Genomic DNA, 14,426 nt, shown 5'->3' with positions numbered 1-14,426 from the left:
ACGTTCACCCGGTCCCCTGCCTCTCGCCCCGACCAGCTGGGAGGAGCTGCAGCCGGCGGCGACCATATGACGAGAAGAAGTGGAAGGTCATGTATGAATTTGTTTTCATCTGAAGCGGTGAGTGAGCTTGTTTTACTGCCAATCTGCTCACAATTGGACGCAGCATTTCTTTGTCTCAGAACGTCAGAAGCTGCTGCCTTGATGATGAAATTGTTGTCGATAGCCGAGGCTAGCTTGTTAGCAGGTTAGCAGGAATCAGCACTGCTGTCGGTATAAACGCTGACTACTCAGAATTATTAATCCTGAGGGACATTAAGTAAAGTCATGAGTTTAACTCTGAAGACGGCGCTGCTCTAGTCACAGATCTTTTTGACATTTATTACTGCTCAGTTCATTTGCTTAATGTTACTGGTCATTCGTGCTGACGGTCCACAGTCACCAACAGGTCCTTGAACGCACCACCAGGCCGGGGCAAGAGGCAGCAGCAGATGTGTGGTTTCACTGAAAACTGGGACGCCACCCAATGTGGGTGTCCATGATTTAATCAGTTAACGGTGGCGATGACACACACACACACACGCACACACGACGGCTTCCAAATATAAACCAGCAGATTAACTCAACCGAGCCCAAATCCAGCTCCCTGCCTCCGCTCGGCCGAGGTTCAGACCCGAGCAGCGGCGGTCACGTAATCTCATGTTCGCACAGCCTATTTCCTGACCTGCCAAGCGCGGACACACACATTAGCCAAAACATTATGACCTTTGCCTTTGTGATATTGCGTAACTGTCCACCTCACGTCACGAACCATCTGGAGGTCCTAGTCCAGCCGTGGTCTTGCTCTTGTCTCTTGTCTGCTTGCGGCTCTGGTTACCAACATCCCTAACCTGGCTCTCCGGCTCCACCATGGTCCCCACAGTCATGATTGTGATCTTCAAACTGGGGTCCAAACAAGGCATTGACTCTGCATTAGCTCTAGGACCAAAAATCTCTTCACCCCGATAGTTATTATATAATCTAGACTCTCAAGTTTCTGCCAGTGGCCTTCAAAGATCAAGCAAGTCTTATCTTGACTCCAAGCATCTGTACCTCGAGGGGGCGCGGGCCCCATGGTTTAGAATCACTGTCTTGGTTGCAGCCAGTCTTCTTGGTCATTGCCATATTGGTCAAGCCCCTTTCCTCGCCTTCAGCATGGAGTTTTCTCTTAACAACACAGAAGATGCTGACCTTGAAAGTTCACGTCTTGTATCCAACAATTTTAGCCTTGTTTGGGAACGTTTCTTGTTCACCAGCCATTTCTCCTTCAATTCTTCTCTTAATCTCTTCTCTCGATTCTTGGTCAGTCATGCTTGTTGTTCCTCTTCCCCCTGGACAGGGTCGATCCAGACCAGAACCTCCCGTCACATTTTATTTTATTTTATGTCAGCACTTTATTCCAAAACACTTTCCTAGCTGGTGGGATCCCCACTGATTCTGATTCTTGTGAGAGAGGTTTGGAAGAGAAGGGAGAGAACCAAGCAGGTGCCTGGATGAAGGAGAAAATGATCACAGGGGCCTCAGTGTTATGCTGTACGTGAGCCTGAGACGAGACCTGCAACACGGTCTCACGTTTCAGCACCAGTGCGGGTCCAGTGGGCCAGCCATGTTGGCACACGAACCTGGCAGCGTGGAAGCAGGGACCCGACAGATGGAAGACACAGAGTGGACGGCAGACATACGGAGGGCGGGGGGAGGAGTGTGGGGGGCATCACCGAGACCAAGAGTCGGAGCCAACATGAAAGAAAGTGGAGGGTGGAGCCCGACACGCCTGGCTCTCTTGATTCAAGCTAAAGCTGCCACACGCTCTGATGACAGACTTCATATGGACATGTCAGGGGGCTCCTGCGCCACACACACGCTCCCCTCAGAGCTCCTCCACATGACAGGAAGTGAGGGAGCACTTCCATGAGTCGCGTGTCTGCGCTCGCCTGCACAAACCCAACCTCCTCAAACACAGACAGCTTAAATTAGAGCTTATCTGTTTGGGCCGCAGCCTCACAGGGTCCAGATGTGTCCAGGGCAACTAAATGGGAAGCTCAGAAGCCAATCCAGGGACGTGGTTTGTCCCGCGGGCTTGAGAGGGTTTCGGGCGTGTCGATGGCGTCGGCACTTCCTATATGACTGAGCTCAACTTGTCCATGACCCGACTTTACAGCCGTTTTATGGCTGAACGCCTCTGGAACGTTGACCATAAAAGCACAGTTCTACATGCCGAACGATTCTGAAGGAAAATGAACCCAAGAAAGCGTCGAGTCATCTTCTGAAGCCGGGAGCTTCTTTCATCAGCGCCGCAGGAGTTACTCAGCAAGTCGGACGAGAAGCGGATGATAAAAGGGGAACCATTTGAGGAGAAAATTGCCTCTAATAAGTTGGAAGGAGCTGAATGTCTGCTCTGTCAGAGCAACCTCTCCTCGCTGAGCCTCTCACTGGGATCAAGTGTCGTCTCATGGCTCCTCCGTCACCCAGGCTGACGGACAGACCTGAGCGGCGACGCTTCATTACGATCTGCTGCTTTCATGATCTGCATGTGTGGGAGGCTGGGGCTTCAGTAGGATGAGCTCACGGACCCTCTGGGCTGGTCACCCACTTCACAAGTGCTGTGCTTCTCCGCTCCACGTTGACGGCATGAGAGCTGCGGGTGATGAGGACGGAGAGCGACGCTCTGTCATCGCGGCTCACGCTGATCTTATAAAGCCTGTTAAACATTCATGACATCCATCCAGCTGCACACGGAGAAACCAGAGCTGCCACTATCAGATGTCACAACTGGACCAACCTTTGCACCAGTCAGCCCCGCCCCCCCCACCACTCCTGCCCGGGATGGAAAAAAGGCCGCACGACCTTTTCCTTTCAGCAGCCTTTTCCTCTGATGCTGGAAAGGCCAGCGGGGAGGATGTGGTGTCGGGGTGGGGTGTGGTGGGCTGCTTCACCCACATGCTCTGGGTTTTTATCTTTGTTCAAGCTTGTCCTTTTCATCTCCTCCAGTCAAATACAATTCATCTAGTGATCATCAGGAACGAGTCTTTTTAGCCCAAACTCACAGATGTTGCGATCGTGACTATGGACACAATTCCGACCAATCCCTGCCAGTTCTGCGAGGCGCTGCAAGCTTGTCCAATCACCACGACTTTCCCGCCAATTCAACCAATCACTTGCGTCTCCTTTAGCCCCGCCCTCTAGGCAGCATGTGCGGCACCATATTCCTGCCCTTCTTGTTGAGATGAGTCATGTGCGACGCCCACATTTGCAAACAAATCTTTCCGCCAAGGGTCGCGATGCGGAGGTGAAGGATCCTGAATCCTAAATGCCCAAATTCCCATGATGGAAATGTAGAATAGAGGGAAGTCAAAAGCAGAAGTGACTAGTGCAGCGTCACCTGAACACTATACGGAAGAAAGATGGCCGACCTCCAGATCCATCTCTCTCCAGGATGTTTCTGAGCCTCTACATGCCAAACCCGTTTGAATGAGCCGCTCACACACACCTTTACCTCTCAGACTCTGCCCCCATCCAAACCTCCATCAGGCTCCGCCCTCGTGAGGAGCTCCGAAACAAAACAACCCGGAAACTACTCACGGAACATCAGCATAAAAAAGATGGACTTATTTTAGATGATGAAGATGTTTTTATTTAGCATCTACATTTATATATTTATTTATTTTTTGCAAATAAAGCATATTTTGTTTCCCTGGAGTTTATTTAGGCTAAAAACCGTCACTAGTTTTTTACATCCCAATATACACTGATCCTGTATTTCCCATAAACCATGGCAATATTCACCAGGATTAAGGGGTGTGTGTGTGTGGTTTGTATGGTGTGTGGTGGTCACTGGGGACCACTGATGTGTAATTGCTGCTGACTCATCGCCAGATTTTCGACATTTTCATTCTCATCAAAGTCGACAGTGAAGCAAGTCTCGTAAACCAGAGGACGGAAATCAATTCGCTGGACGTGTGAATGGAGCGGCTGGTCGTGGGAGTCGTACACATCCTCCAGTCTTTGAGTTTTTGACTCTGTTGACCAACACGCTTTTGTGCTGAAACATCAAACTGCAGCTCCTGATTAACACGTCCGTGAGTGGTGTGAACATATTGTGGCTCCGTCTGTCGGCCAGCTGCCGGAGCGCGGCCACCTTCGTCTCAAGTCACTGGGGTGAAGATGCAGAGAGGCGCCCAACTTCACTCACTTTTGCTGCCTGAGTGTGTGTTTGTACCTGCTTAGCTGGACTTGTAGGGCCCCACCCTCGGACACACACCTACTTTAGGGATCGTTTGGCTTTGTGGGGGGACTTTTGCTGGTCCCCACCAAGTTAAGCCTGAATTTGAGGGTTCAAACTTCAAATAACTGGGTCGCTGGGTCTGGTTCAGAGTCCTAGTTCAGGTGAGCCATATGTTTAGGGGGAGAGGCTGGGGAAAGGGTCATGGCCATGAGAGGACCCCACAAAGCTGGCATAACAAGTGTGTGTGAGGACAGACATGTGGCTCTACATGAGCTGGACGGTTCTCTTCATGGAGCCGGTTCTCCTTCATCACTCACTACACAGTACTGAGTCACACGCCGTGACTTGACTGACTCTGGACTCGACCTGGTTGATGGAATCGACATTCAACAAAGTGTGACTCATGTGGAAGATGTGAAAAACTGTGGTGATAGATAAAAGTGGTTTGATGTAGAGACGTGAGGTTCGGCACGTCACGTCACGGAGAAGCTGGCTCTTTTGACTCCGCCTCTTGAGGCTCTATTGGAGCGTCCCACTTCAGTCTAGCTCAACAGAAACAAATGCCTTGCGACCGTCTGGTTCTTCGCTGCATCTCCTCCAGCTCCCTCAGCCAATCGCCTCCCAACAGCAGAGGTTTGTGGCTCCTCCCCCAGTGTGGAGCTTGCATATGATTGGCTGGCACAGGGACCAAGCAAAACAAAGTCCTGCCATGACTGGCGCTGGCTCCAAACCACTGAGAGCTAAAGTAAAAACTGAGGGCGCTGCTGGTTCACTCATGTGGCCATATTTAGGGAGCCTGCCCCCCAAGACCTGGAGTGTGTGTGTGTCAGTAGTATTGCAACTGCAGCCTCCACGAAGCAGCGGAAGGGAAACCCTGCCGCCATCATGCGATAACTTCCAGAGTTTTCCACATCAGAAAAACAACGTCTCAGACTCCATGCATTTTAAGACCTTTAAGACCTTTGTCAGGTCGATGTCATACAGTGACTAGAGGCTAGAAATGAGGAGATGACGCAGTACGATGTGGGACAGATCTGACTAGATCTGACTCATGCGATCAATGTCATAATCTAGAGTGACGAATATGAGTTTTTCTAAATAAAACCAACGTGACCAACGTAACAATAGTGCGAGAGAGTTTCACCAGACATGATACCATGAAGGACTGGGCTGCTTGGATGAGTGTACAAGTCATGTATGTGGGAATTTTGGCCCATTGAAGGACCCGTAGAGGCCTGTTATACTTCCATTATTCATTTTTGAATTGCTATATTGAGCTTAAGTGCCTCTTTGAAAACAGCCTTATTTTATTTCAGAATTTTGTTTATTTAACTGAATCACTGCATTTGTTTTACATATTTGAAAACAGCTTTATTTTATTCATCTCTCACTGTATTGCTGCATTGGTTCGACATATTTGAACCATGCACCTGGCCTCACTGGTTTGCAGAGGCGCTTGACCTTCACTTTAGGATTTCATTCATGAAGCACAGTCAGCAATATAAAAAATGGATTTCAAATCTTCTCTTCTTACTGTATTCAATTCATCAATACAAAATAAAATTTAAAATCCCAGAACTCAAATTCTTTATCAGGAGACCTTTAGCAGATATAACATAAAAATGTGATTAATTCGATGAATTAATTATTATATTATTATATTATTAATAATCTTGTAAATTTTTTTTTTACTCGACTGACGGCAGCACTTTTTACATCTGCAGCACAGTATGTGGTGTGATAAATGTGATAGACATTACAGATCATAGCTCAACAATATATATACATATAGAGAGTGAGCGCGAGTCAGATTTTTTTACTTGGTGAATCCGACACGCGTCAGAACAGTAGGGGGCGCCCTGGAGCAAATGCCTGCTCAAATGAACCTGTCAAATACTAAATCCCTGGAGGCAAAATGAATGAGATTCGGGGGCCTGTTGAGGATCTGTAGGGCCACGGATGAAAAGTTGCAACACTTGAACGCAGTCCCATTCAAGTTGAGCATGACCGGGATTCAGACCAGGATCGTGGAAGCAGAGGGAGCAGGAGGAGTCCGGCCACACCTCAGTGCTCACCGCTGGCGGGACCCGAGCCAGAGTAAGACCGGGACTACACACGGAGCACGGAGGGGGGCGGGGAGAAGGCTCCTCTGGCCAATGCAAATGTGAGTCAAATGCTGGCTGCAGGCAGCAGCAGACTCTCAGTCCTCATTCATTCATCTCGAGTGTCACACGGGGCAGAGCGTTCTGGAACAAGCGCTCTAGAGAAAGGTGGAGGAGTGAGGGAGACTTACATGTCGGCGGCTGGAGGAGGGATGGTCCTGGCCACCGGCGGGTCCGAGGATGAGTGCTCCGGTTCTGGAGCCGTCCGGAGGAGAGAGGCAGAGTGTGTGAGCGGCGTGTGTCAGAGAGAGTGTGTGTGTGTGTGTAAACGAGAGAGGAGGAGGAGGAGGAGGGGAGAGAGAGAGAGAGGGAGGGAGGGAGAGACTCAGCACCACTGCACTGAGAACAGCTCCCACTGGCGTCATCACTGCGCGGCAACGACGCCCCGCCCACTCCCTTAAAGGGACAGGCGGACAGACGTGATTCAACACGCACGCGCACAGATGACAAAGCTGCATGACGGACAGATAGACAGATGCACACTGAGAGCAAGACAGACAGAGAGAGAGAGAGACAGGCAGGTGTTCATCCAAAGTCATGGGAATAGTGCCTGTCTTCTACAGTAGTCATATCATCCATTGTTTGTGCTGCTAATAGAGCAGTCATCTCCAGATGCAGGAATGCTGGAGGAGGCAGTGTGGCTGAGTGTGTGTGAGAAGGTGAAGTTGCAGGTGGAGTCCAAAGACGGGAGTGAACCACACTGGAGGAACAAACATTGGAGGGTCCAAGGTCAGAGGGAGGAGGCTGGACAGTACCATCTTCTCCAGAGCTGGTCCTGATAAGAGCCACCGGGGTCCGGGACGGGGGCGCATGCCTTGTGGCCGTTGCCATGGTTACGAAGGAGCCAGCGACCAGGAAGGGCGCCAACAGCGGAGGACCAATGGGACGAGGACGGAGCCCACGTAGAGAAACTGTTGTGTATAAAGGGGTCAAGACCTCAGATGGGTTTTGTGGCTCTACCGGACCTCTGCTGAGGCCAAGTCAGGCGTAGTTGCTGAGCCAGAATTCTGCTTCCATATTAGACTCCTGTGTCAGGGAATACATCTTGGATATAACTTCACGAGTGAACGGACGCGCGGAGGCACACAGGAGGTGGATTTCCAACAAAAGGCAGGAATACAAGGCCAGACAGACAGGATTTGTTTGGGCATCAACAAAGCCAGTTTGATATGGAGGCAACGAATGTAACAATGAAGACACTTGTGCTTTTCCTGATTTAGCAGAAATCTTTGGCAATATTTTCAGATTTATCAAACATTTCTTACATTTGAGACGCTACACTTTAATGTTACGTCCCATTGTTTCATCTCTGTGAGAGTAAAATCTAAATCTAAAGCTCACTTTGAAGGATTAAGACGTCCCCTTCTGCTCCTCGGCTCCTCCTCCGTCCATCAGGCTCGCAACTGAAAGCCGGTGCTGCAGCAACTGGACAACACTAGTGTGGCAGGTGTGCCAGCTGCACCACAAGGTGCTGGTTTCATTCCTCTGCAGTCGGCATCACAGGTAAGCAGCTCGCACACCTGCGAGCCTGACAGACGGTCAGAGGAGCAGCAGGGGGCTTAGTCTCCACTTGGAGGAAAGGGGCGTATAAATGCTTAAAACTGAGATTTAGATGCAATATTTACATTTAGATTTAGACTTAACACTCAACAACATTAAAGTAGAGTGTCTCAAATGTGAATGAAATATTTTCTAAATCTGTGAAAATATTACCAAAGATTTCTGCTAAGTCAGGATAAAACATGTGTCTTCATTTATACATTTGGTGCCCAATAGTTTGCATAAACAAACTGTGTCACTTTGTCATAGGAACAGACAGTCAGACAGACAGCTTGCGACCTAGCTGCCGCACAGCCAGGTCACTCGAGGTGTGGATGAAGGAGGACCAGATCAGGAGCCTGTCATGGCCTGGAGCCCAAACTCCGGACCTGAACCCCACTGAAAACCTCTGGAATGTGATTTAGAGGACGATGGATGGTTGCAAGCGTCAAACATAGCTGAGCGACTTGAATTCTTGCACCAGGAGTGGAATAAAGTCACCCAAGAACAATGTCAAATTGACTGGTGGAAGACGCATGAAGGCTGTGACCAGGGTTATTCCACCAAATATTGCTTCCTGAACTCTTGCTGCGTCAAAACACGAGTACTGTGATGTTTCAAAATCGATATGATCTTCTTTCCTTTGCATTAGGGGAGGTCTGAAAACATGGCATCTTTTTGGTGATTTTGAGCGGCTGTCATTTTCTGCACATTAATACTGACAATAGTTTTATTTGGAATTTGGAAGAAATGTCAGAAGATTGTAAATTGAAACAAAAATGTTTTGCTTAGACACATACGTATAAATAGTAAATATTTGCAGTGGTCACTTAATTTTTTGCTGGGCTGTATGTATGTAATGTAGTCATGACCGAAACGACAGATGGACCGATCTGGAAATATACATGAGAAGATAGACAGGTCACAGATGTGTCACATACAGACCTGACGCACGCAGACAGGAAGGCAGATGCTCAGCCGTCACATCCGTACATGTCGTGGATGAAGAGGTGAATAACAGGTGAAGTGGTGAGGAATTGAAGTTGCTCATCAGGTTTGGGAGGTGAGCAGCTGCCAGGGTGAAAGTGGGGCAGGAGGGATTGTTGACTGCAGGTCAGACAGTCGTCGGTGGGGTGGTGATGGCAGCCACCAGCAGCACCTGCAGCCTCACAGCAGCCAAGTGAGGACCGCACAGTCGCACAGATGGAATCAGGAAATCGCCAAACAAGGACAGCGTTGACTCTGTGACACCAGCTGTCGGAGCTCAGACGGGAAAAAAACAGATGGAATTTCAGCTGAACAAACAACCAATTGGATTCCTTTCATTAATGCTTTATATTGTTATTACACTTTAAGCATTAACGAAACAATTCCATTTCCATTCTATTATCTATCACAACAAGTCTTGAATCTCAACTTGGTCCCAGGGATTGAAAAGTCACAGAGAGAAGAACAGTTGTGTCCACGAATAATTATTTTTTTTATTACTATGCTTGAATTATGTTGTGTAATAATAGATTTACTTAAGTACTGCGTCGCCTTTCATTACTTTGGTGTGTGATTTGTGTCTGGTGCCAGCACAGCTGATGGTTTTGAAAGTGACATCAAGAAGGTCAACACGACGGTAAGACAACGTTTTTTAAGTTCCCCTGAGAAGCAGCGAATCCGAGCGAAGAGTCTCTGACGTCTGATTCTGGAGGGAGAGAGCAGCGTCTGCTCTGCACTTGTTGGTTCTGGAGTCAAACTGTGAATGAGTCTTGAGAGAACAGAAGGTTCCTGTGTCGGAATGCGTGTCAGGTCATTTCCTGTGTCAACACCGAACTGCTGAAGGGGCCATTCAAGCGTCCGCAGCACACTTGGAGCTTCGATCGCTGGAAGTGGAAGCAGCCGAGGAGGGCAGCAAGTTAGAGCAATGCTGTCGTTGAAAAGAAGGTTTCAGTAGCTGTAATAGAATGTGCAGAAAGAAGTAGATGGGTTTTGCTTGTTGAAATTTCGATATTTTTACAGTTTTTTATATTGATTTTTTTATTTTTTAGTCCTTTGGATCCTGAATTTTTGTTTTTTTTTCATCAAATTTTATTAGTGTATTGAATATATTTCGAAAGAATATTATAATAATAATAATATTAGTGCACAAAACGTCATGGTACTTAAAATTCAAACTCTGGTCTTGATGCTGGAAGTATTAGTAATTCATATTCAATGTCTGATGGCACAGATATCCTTGCATAATCTTTTGGGATCTGAGTGGTAAAACCGCACCTCCCGAACACACGAGGATATCTCAGCAACCGTAGCAGGTGCCGCAAGAACGAGCGCACCGTGAGAAGCGTGAGGTTTTCCACCACGATCAACAGGATTTTCATGTTTCCACAGTGAATGGTTTCCGAGGGGTGGCGAGTTGAAAGTGAATAAAAGTTGTTTTGTCTGTGATCCAGGTCCTCTGCGTATAATGGGAGTCAGTGGAGCAGAAACCTGGGTTTGTGAGTCTCAGGCTCAAGTTCTGAAGGAGGTGCAGGTTTTCTGAGCACGTCGTACGACAGAGGAGCAGTGTGACTCTGAAACTGCAGAAAATCATGTTTCTGTGACGCAGTGATTGCTCACAGCCATCAGCTGAAAACGAAACACTTGCCAGGTTGATCGCACGCCTCACTTTTTGCCCACCTCTGCTGTTGCTTGAGGCTGCTCTGATGGCACACTGTGCAAGTTGGCTCCCAGGTCTGATCTCAGGCCGACAGTGGAGGAGTGAGGCTGCGGTTTAAGCTTCGAATGGCGTTTCTAGCTGAAAAGTGCTTAGATCCCACTCATTTTCACTGGGAACATTTTGAGCCAAATCCTGGAATGTCTTGGGAATTCTGGGTCGTGGCTCAGAGGGAAGTGACCGTGCTGGTTTCCTGACTGAGACGCACGTTTAGCTTTTGGAACGGTGTTGATATGACGCAAACTGTAGGAGGCGCAGCAAAGACAAGATCACACCTATAAAGCTGTCCAGCATTCACACAACTATGGCTCACGTTTGTGTGTATCGATAAGAACAGTTACAAATGTACGTCACGTCAGACAGCAAAGTTGCATGAGAGTCAATAGAATTAAAAGGTATTTTCAAGTCAAAATGTGTGTTATGATACACCTGAAACCTTGTGTGGGAACAGTACTCTGGTAAATAAAGCAGTGGTTACGTAATACACAGAACTGACGCGATGCTGCTGCAATGTTCGGGATGTTTCATCAGCTTTTCAAATGTGGAGGAAAGACACAGAATGAAAAGTCAATGGATTCCAATGAAGAAGCTGGTGCTGGTGAAAGTGCCCTTCCAGGGTCGGTCATGTGATCCAGGAAGTCCGTGTTAAACACACTGTACTTCTGCGCCACCCTGTCATTTCGCTGACCTCCTCCCAGAGTTTCTTGTTAAGAGAGCGTCTCGGAGAGTATTTTTAAACGCCGAGCCAACTTGTCATTACAGGCCTCATATAGCTGCTGCAGCTCCGTCCTCTGATTTCAGGCGGCCGACACCTTTGTGGTTTGACTTAAACATGGTTCCCCTCGCGCTCCTCCTGCAGTCTGCACCATGTTTAAGTCAAACGTTTGGGTTGGGACCGCGCGTGTGTGTCGGGCACATCTGGAGTCAGGCAGCTCACCAGTGGAGAAGGGGGCGAGCGCGCAGGGCAGAAGATGTTTTTGAGCCTCATGAGACAGAAAGCTTGGTTGTAGGGATGTTCTGAGAGGTTTGACGTCTTCGACTGACACGGTGCTGGTGCGCCTCGAAAAAGTTCAAAGCGCAATTGTTATCAATCCAACCATTCTCAACCGCTGATCCGTCGCCGGGTCGCGGGGGCAGCAGCTTCCACAGGGAGCTCCAAACATCCTGTCTGCTGTTAGGAGTGACTAGATCCAGACCCACCACTCAGTGAAGGGCTTCGTCTTCTGGCTCAGCTCTTCCTTCACCGCACTACGGTCTGGGGAAGAGGCTCAAGCTCTTCTGCCGCTCATCGCCGACATGGCACCACCGTTCCAAACTCCTGGCAGAGAACCATGGTCTCAGATGTTGTGGCGACAGACTGATGCTCTTGTGGATCACGTGGACATCCGGGGGGGGCACCCGTGGACTGGCAGATCCTGGTGCTGGGGAAGGCCTCCGGGCCCCTGTAGACGAGGGTCTGCCTCGGCCTTGGATTCCAGAAGAGTGGTGTGGTTTTCATGGGGTTTTTAGGATGTTTGGATGGAGCTTTCCTCCACTCTTCAGCCACGACTTCAGCCGACAACAAAAGTGTGACATTCTGATGTGATGCGAAGGTGGAGCTCAGAGCTTCAGGATCTGCTGACGTTCAAGAGAACCAAGAAACCTTTGAGGGGAAAAAAGGAAAATGTCAACCTGTCCGTCTCACATCATCGACAGTGAAAACTAAAGAAGCTGGATTCCTCACTCAGGGAGGATCGACTGCAGCCGAGCGTCTCCTGAGCCAAAGCATGGATTCACAGGAAGGAACCGTCGATAGGAAGCGAGAAAGAAACAGTCTCACTAGAGATTCCTGGGTGTGAAGGCACGTGGAGCTGAGCTCAAGAGTCCAACATGCTCTGCTGCAGTAGAGCAGATCAGGTGGATGGTTGACGATTGGAGGTTGAGAGCCGAGCTGTGAGTGTCAGCCAGGTCTGGAAACTCGGTCTAATGCGGTGTAACTGCTGCGAGTCTCTGCTCTGAACCCTGCTTCCTCTCCGCTGATGAATCGACTGCCGCGCCGCTCACATGCAATCAACCTATTTCATCGGCGGCAAAAGCTTCATTCACGCCGACACAAGCGGCGGCTCGGCGCCGTGAAGCGAGGTGACATCTGCGCCTCAGAGGAAACAGGAAGCGCTGATAAGAGACTGCTGCGTTTCACTTCCTATCAGGAGAGACTGGAGATCCACGTGCGCCGCCTCGGAGTCACGCAGAGCGAAGCCAAGCGCTCACGGTCGAAGAGGGCCGCAGGGGACCAGGGGCCAGCACGCTGCAGCGGGGCGAGCGCCCGCGTAAGAAACCGCAGCGTTGTGTTCAGGCCAGACTATAATACTGGGTGGCTTTCTTATTACACACATTAAAAGGAAAAATATGAATATTATGAACATAAGATGTGATAACAAATATCATAGGAATATGAAACCATAAAATAAAACGCAGACAGTTAAGGCCCCGGGGCCGACTCTGGCCGGCCGAGTCACTAGGTCACCAGTACACAGTGAGGTGGTGACTCGCGAGGATGACTCGGCTCAGTCCGGCCTCTGACTGGGAGGCAACCGGAGGTCATACATGTTTACCTGGGAACTTCCTCAGATGGACGCAAAGGTGCTGATGAGGCGGAATCTGAGGAAGGTGGCTGCTCATGTCATGATCTTATCACTCGCCACAGAGAGGCCGGACTCTCACTTCCTGCTCACCGAGTCTTGGTTATGAACTCATGAGTCGATAGAAATTTGGGGTGAACATTTGCATGACTCTGCGTTTATCAGACCATGAGCGTCTCCATGGTCAGCATGAGGTCGTGAACTTGTGAAGCAGCTGAGCTTCAGGCGAGGCGACGGCTCTTTAGACGGCAGCATATTGACTGAGCCGCACCAGGTCCAGGTCCTGGAGCTGAGCCAGAGGCCGGTGCTCACCCAGTGTGTCGCTGCTGCTGCTGCTGCTGGGTCGGGTCTGGAACCCATCTGTCGATAGAGGGTCGTAACGTTTCGCAGTGAAGACAAGCCTCCTGAGTATTTAAGGATCAAACGTGCCTCCCGCCCGTGCCGTGCCGTGCCCATCATGTGACCGCAGCCAGAGCTCCCTGTGTGTTCTGCTCCAGCTGCCGAAGACCCTGTCATTATGTGGTCCAGCTCGGGGTGTGTCAGTGCGGCCCGGAGCCAGAACAGGAAACCAGGCCAGCAGCTGTCCCTGCCAGGCTCCTCTGCGACTCCATGTCGCCCCCTGCTGCTGGCACTCAGCGCTGCTCTGTGTTTTCTGCCTGCTTGTGCTTCACCCGTCCCCAGAGCCTCCCGCTTCTGTCTTTCAGCACCGTCTGGTGGCTGGAATGTGAACTGTAGATTCTCAACGGTTCCGTGGAGTTGCAACACTGAGGTGCAGCTCTGAGCGTAACAGCCACGTCCTCTGTGGAGGAGGTCTGTTGTGTGGGCACTCCAGTTTCCTCCCACTGTCCTCAAGATTCCGCTGTCATTTGAGGAGGCTTCGTCCTGTGAGGGGCTGTCCAGGGTGTCCCCCGCCTCTCGTCCCAGCAGCTTGAACAAATGACAGAGGAGAGCGGCCTGCGCCGGATCCTCAGGTCAACATTAGTCTGTAGCTGCTCCGGGGTCCAACATGACTTCACAAAAGAAGACATTCCAAATGAAAAGAAGCTGAAGCTGAAGCTAAGAAACAACCTTAAAGTGAGGAGAAACTGAAGGATTAGGCAGACGAAGGATGGAATAAATCATGAACCCATCGCTGCTGGAACGTC

At 49.6% G+C, this 14,426-nt stretch overlaps 1 protein-coding gene across 2 annotated transcripts in view; it reads right to left on the bottom strand.

Annotated features, from left to right (window-relative positions):
* smpd3 (sphingomyelin phosphodiesterase 3) overlaps positions 1-6,695 on the bottom strand; it is a 35,060-nt gene extending 28,365 nt beyond the window's left edge. For both annotated transcript variants that reach the window (XM_053885291.1, XM_053885293.1), the window contains exon 1: positions 6,552-6,695. The gene's annotated coding sequence lies outside the window, so the exon portion shown is untranslated. The remainder of the gene's footprint in view (positions 1-6,551) is intronic.
* Positions 6,696-14,426: the final 7,731 nt, after the last annotated feature.

The sequence above is a fragment of the Synchiropus splendidus genome, chromosome 14 (genome assembly GCF_027744825.2).
Source record: "Synchiropus splendidus isolate RoL2022-P1 chromosome 14, RoL_Sspl_1.0, whole genome shotgun sequence".
Taxonomy (NCBI): Eukaryota; Metazoa; Chordata; class Actinopteri; order Syngnathiformes; family Callionymidae; genus Synchiropus; species Synchiropus splendidus.
This window is presented reverse-complemented; position numbering and strand designations above follow the sequence as displayed.